This window comes from Phalacrocorax aristotelis, chromosome 3, assembly GCF_949628215.1.
Source record: "Phalacrocorax aristotelis chromosome 3, bGulAri2.1, whole genome shotgun sequence".
In the NCBI taxonomy this organism is placed as follows: domain Eukaryota; kingdom Metazoa; phylum Chordata; class Aves; order Suliformes; family Phalacrocoracidae; genus Phalacrocorax; species Phalacrocorax aristotelis.
This window is the reverse complement of record NC_134278.1, coordinates 5,627,571-5,633,142: the sequence shown is the minus strand read 5'-3', so window position 1 is coordinate 5,633,142 and position 5,572 is coordinate 5,627,571. Positions and strand designations below refer to the sequence as shown.

General features: G+C 40.1%; 1 pseudogene; it reads right to left on the bottom strand.

Annotated features, from left to right (window-relative positions):
* Positions 1-217: 217 nt before the first annotated feature.
* Positions 218-5,244, bottom strand: LOC142055592 (cysteine-rich venom protein triflin-like; annotated as a pseudogene).
* Positions 5,245-5,572: the final 328 nt, after the last annotated feature.

The following is a 5,572-nucleotide window of genomic DNA, read 5'->3' as shown; positions in this document are numbered from 1 at the left end:
GTAGCTTAAGCATGATTTCTACAAAGTCTAAAATACCATCAGAAGTTATTTTGAGCTACTAGTCTTCTTTAGGACTGAAGTAATGGTGAGATTTCAGAAAAAAGCATTACCTGTGGGTCAATCTGAGCTCATGCACTGAGAGTGAATATTCTCAGTGAGTTCTACTCTTTCCTGATAAGTAAGTCTCAAAGCGACTATAACGACAACCACCAGGACATTATATGATTTGAGTCGTGCATCTACAGGCAACAGGACCCTTTTGCTTCACGAGTGAATGGTTACAGCTAAACAAGATTTTCAGATTTCTGCACTTTCCAAAGAAGTCTTGACACTTGCAAGGATTGACTAAAATACAAGAGACAGAAACAATAACGAAAAAAAGAAATATTAATTGAAAACAAAGTCCTGACTGACACTTCTGCATTTTCAAAAAATTCCAGGTTTTCACATCTATATAGTCTTTGTACTTTTGGTCTGCTGTCAAAATGGCTTGAATATTATAGAATAGGGAATGCAGGCAGAAAGGTGGTATCTTACAGTTCCCATCTATTTGTACACTTTGACTTGCCCCACATGGAAGGCTGCAGAACTGAGGGGCCTGTAGAGATCTGCACATACATGCAGATGTGTGAAGCCTCAGAATCTGTTCGTGCTCTTAGATATAGATGTTAACGTTTTTGGCGTGAGCTTTCCAGAAGAGGGCAGCAGAAGATTGACCTATTGCTCGACACCAACACAGTTTACCCATTATCACGGGATGGTTGAGGTTGGAAGGGACCCCTGGAGGTCATCTGGTCCAACCCCCTTTCAAGGTTGTGCCTGTTCTGGTGGGATATTTAACCACTATTATTTTGGGGGGGGGAAATGAAGTGGGCAGTTCTAGGATCTTTTGTCCGGATTAGCAAGAAACTACTACACAAAAGTAAAATGCTGCTAAGGAACGACACTATTATCTGAGGTAATGCAATGTTTGTTGTAACGAGGAGGATGCACTCACTTAATGCAAAGCCCTCTCTCATAGTGGCCAGGGCAGTCTGCACATTTTGATCTGCTTTTGTAGATGTAGCTACTTGCATTGCATTATTTCCTCTGAAATTTGAAAGAAATACAAGACAAAACAAGGTCAAAGTGCAACTCTGAGCCATTAACAGGAGCTTAAGTTATTTATTGCAATGAAGGGCATCCAGAAGTTTTTGGATAAAATTATTTTCATAGACAGTCATATTTTAGTTTCAGATATTCATAGAATTCAAGAACTTTGATTTTAAATAAAAGGAAGAAAAAGGTTTAGAGAAACAAAATTAATCAATTATTAGTATTTGTGTGGCGTTATCAGTTTAAAAAAAACACCTTATGTTCTTCCTAGTTCTGCTTTTCTAATGGCTTTCAAGTGGACAACAAAGCTGGTGAAGGGTCTGGAGAGCAGGTCTTATGAGAGAGGTTGAGGGACCTGGGGGTGTTTAGCCTGTAGAAGAGGAGGCTGGGCGGAGCCCTTCTTGCTCTCCATAACTGCCTGAGAGGGGCTGGAGTGAGGGGGGGGTTGGTCTCTTCTACCAAGTCACCAGTGACAGGATGAGAGGAAATGGGCTCAAGCTGCGTCAGGGGAGGTTTAGGTTGGATATTAGGGAAAATTTCTGTACTGAAAGAGTGGTCAGGCACTGGCACAGGCTGCCCAGAGAGGTGGGGGAGTCACTGTCCTTGGGGGTATTTAATAGACGTGTAGATGTGGCACTTCAGGGCATGGTTTAGGAGGCCTGGGGCTGTTGGGTTGACAGTTGGACTTGATGATCGTAGAGGTCTTTTCAACCTTAATGATTCTGTGAATGTGGCCTATAAGGAAATAACCTCAGCAGATGCTTTCTGACATGCACCTGTTTCAGAGGTACTGTTTACCTCTGTGAATATTTGTTTACTATTGGCTTTCACTTTGCATCTGACTTTCTTGTTTTTCATCAAAGTTGTAAGATGATTTGTGCATGATGCCTGATTCTGCAGAGACAGACTTTTCTTTGTTCATATGCTAAAATTTCCCTAATATCTGTTCCAGTGTGAAATAATGTGGGTATTACTATTTAACCTGATGCTAAACCCACATTTTACATTGGTATTTTTAAAATAATAAGCAGTTAAAATAAACTGTAATCATTTTATCCTACACACGACTAATGGACCATAGAGTTATTGAAAACATATCCATAATTATTGTATCTTAAATGAATAAAAAGGAAGTACATATGGAGGACAGTATTGGCAAACATAAAAGTAGTTGAACTGGTTCCTAGGACAGTAGGCAACTGCATATCCCATCTGGTAACTGTTTTACCAGATTAGGTGTAGAATAAAAAATAAACACATTATTTCAGAGTCACCTTTTATTGAATTCTCATCAACTTGATCACAAAATAACAGAACCAGAAGATATTTGTTTTGTTTTGTCTATTTAGCTTTTAAGTTTACAATTTAGCTGTCAGAAAGGATAAATAGAAAAATGGGTTAACCATGCCCTCCACTTTCCAAATGTTTCTGAACACAAATTCTGGCAGGGCACTAAAGTTTTAAATTAAATATTTTCATCATAAATATTTTGCTTTGTCATTTCTTAATCAGGTGTTTTAATCCCTGTAAAGAAAAATAAATATTTCAAAATCAAAGGTATTGAATTTTTTTCTATAGAATAATATTTCTCGTCTGGACAGGTCTTCCAAAATACTGGTTCCATTCCCTCAGAATTAGGTGAAACGCAGTTTTAATTTACCATTTATCTTCAGATCACAGTGTGAATGAATGATAATAGTTTGATGGGACTGATAAGTTTTGCTGATGATAAGTACTTCCCCGCTCCCTTAAGTGTACTCCTGTTATTCTAGCGTATAATTGCACTTTGTTTCAATTCTCCATACCTGAGTATAGCTCTTGATACTGACATTTTTCAGGGTTGCTCCAAATCCGTACTTGAAATTGAAGGCCTGACTGTACCAGACTTGAACTGCTTCAGCCCGTGTTCTTGGGTAAGATGATAGCAATACATTCTCACCACAGGTGACACCTCAAGTAGAAGTAAGTCTATTTTATTATTTATGGGAGAAGCAAGCTGTAGGGTGAGAGGTAGGACAGAGGGATTGTATGTACATCCTAAAAAGACCACTATGATGCCAACCTATTTGCCCTGTGATTTTGAGAAGAGGACAGTACACCTGATCTTATGAAAGCTGCAGGACATGTTACTCTGATTTTGTGAGCTTTCAGTCACAGATATTTACCTGACTACAAAGTGTTACACAAAAATGTCTGTACTTAGTCATGCTGAAAGTCATCTATTGCGCTGTCTTGTCTCCAGCAGGAGCCAAAAGCGAAAACTTGAAGAAAGGTACAAACACGGGGCAAGTACAAAATATCCCTCTCTCTAAAGTTTCAACAATTTGTCTTTCAGGGTATCTATCTGACAAAGATGATGGTTCTGTGTTTAATTATCCTAACAAGATATTCTGCAAGAGATGAAAAGTTATCCTTACTTCTATTTTACATGCACAGGGGTCATCTGCAAATTGTCATTAACCCATCATCTCAGGCTTCATATTTGTCACGTACTATTAATGACTCTCTGATCTCTTGCACAGATTTTCATCCCACACTTATTTGCCCATTCCTGAGCATTTTGGCAGCTTTGTCGCTCCACACCTGAAGAACACAAAGGAAGAAGTAACCAGGTCACAGATAGGTCAGTGCAGTCCATGAGAAGAAAAAAGAAACAGGGAGTGACGTGGGTGTTGTGTGCTGAATGCTCCCATGGTCCTCAACAGAAAGCAGAGGAGTCATGCCAGTTTACACTGCTGGGGCATGGGCACCACATTTGTTCAGCTGTTAAAGGTTGCAAAGCAGGTTATTTTGCACAGTATCACACAGTCCTGATCTCGAGAAAGTCCTGGTTAATAGGAATTTTGTAACATACTGTTACTTTCTTTTGGCTTTGTGTCTGACTTTGCAGGATGCTGTGCACTAAATGATATAAAATTGATTTTCAGCCCAGGAGCAGCTGACACGTACTGATAGACACCAGCTGGACTGTGAACCTGGGAAATGTTTGTAAGTCTTACTGTGTAGACTTAACAGTAAAGCACTAACCAACTCGTCAGCTATTGGGATAGGGATAACGAAGAATATCAGGGGTGATGGGGATGGGAGCACTGATGGCCAAAGCAAGCTCAGCTGCAGACAAATGGCTAGGCAGGTCTAGGCCTTTTTTGCCCGCCTGACAAGTGTGTGATTCAGAAACAGGTTCCTGCTAGTGCTGCTGCTCCACCTTTGCTTTACACATGCTTTCCTTCATCCAGAGCACGTGTTTCCCATCTACTAAGGGAGGTGCTTATCCCACAGACTAAAGAGTGTTATCCATAATCTGAGAGCCATCACTGCATTTTGTACCCTAACCCCAGTTTAAATAATAAGGCTTGAAAAGGGTAAGCCTGAAAAGGCTTGCAGTTGCTGTCTACTGCAACGAGCAGACATAAGGCAAGAACATCAGATCCACTGTGCAGGCTATGTTAACGTAAGCTTGATGGCAATAAATAGATGTGGTTGGGGCAAGCCTGTGTTTGTAGCTCCTGTAGATGAATAACCCTAGGCAGGGAACATTTCCGATATTGCTTAATTGAGTTTTGCTAAGTGGAGAAACTGAGGCATACTGGTGCTCATCCTGAGATGTTTGCAACGATTTTATGAGTGCTTGCAGCACTGAGGAGTGCAAAATTAAGCATGAAGCATGCTCACATTGTATGAGAATCCCACACCAGTTTGCAGTCAGAGTATTCCAACACACACGTCACAGTGTATCATGTCACGGTAAGGGACTTGATGTAGCGCTGCTCTTGCCAGCATTTACCTTTAAGGATGAAAATTACTTCCTCTGAATTTAGATGCTAGTAAGTATAGGCATAGCTAGAAACATTAATCATTTTTACAACACAGGAAAGACTTTCCACTAAGACAGAAGCACAATCAACCAGAGAACATAAATGTACCACATGACTTTTGCACTCAGACAAAAGATCTTAGGGCTAATATTCACAGAAAAGTGTTAATGAACAAATATAAGGCATGAGTCCATATATCAGAAGGTGCCAGTTGAGCCACTGTTGGAATAAGACACGATCTTTATTTTTTCAGGTGCCCAGATATTCAGAGTTTCAACCTACCTCTAGGGAGGTAAAACCAAAGAAGAAAAGTGAAGTCTCCTTTCATTTGCATGGTAGCAATGCAAGACTAATTTGTCTGAGCTCAGACCAAAAGCTGTTGGGTTATTCTATGCAACGTGCTGTATTCTTTCATGAACTCAGAAGGTAATGAGCTCGATGTATCGATTTCCAAACTGATACTAAGGAAAAATGGTAGCACAGCATCACCAGTCAGAGGTGTGAGTTTGAATTCAATGGACTTCATAGTTACCTTATGGTGGCATTTTGCCTGGGCTAAGAAATACTAGGAGGTCTATTCAACCTACAAAAACAGCAAGAGAATGTGATGTGGTGACCATAATACTCCCATTATGAGACAGGTTGCAGTTAGATTGATCATT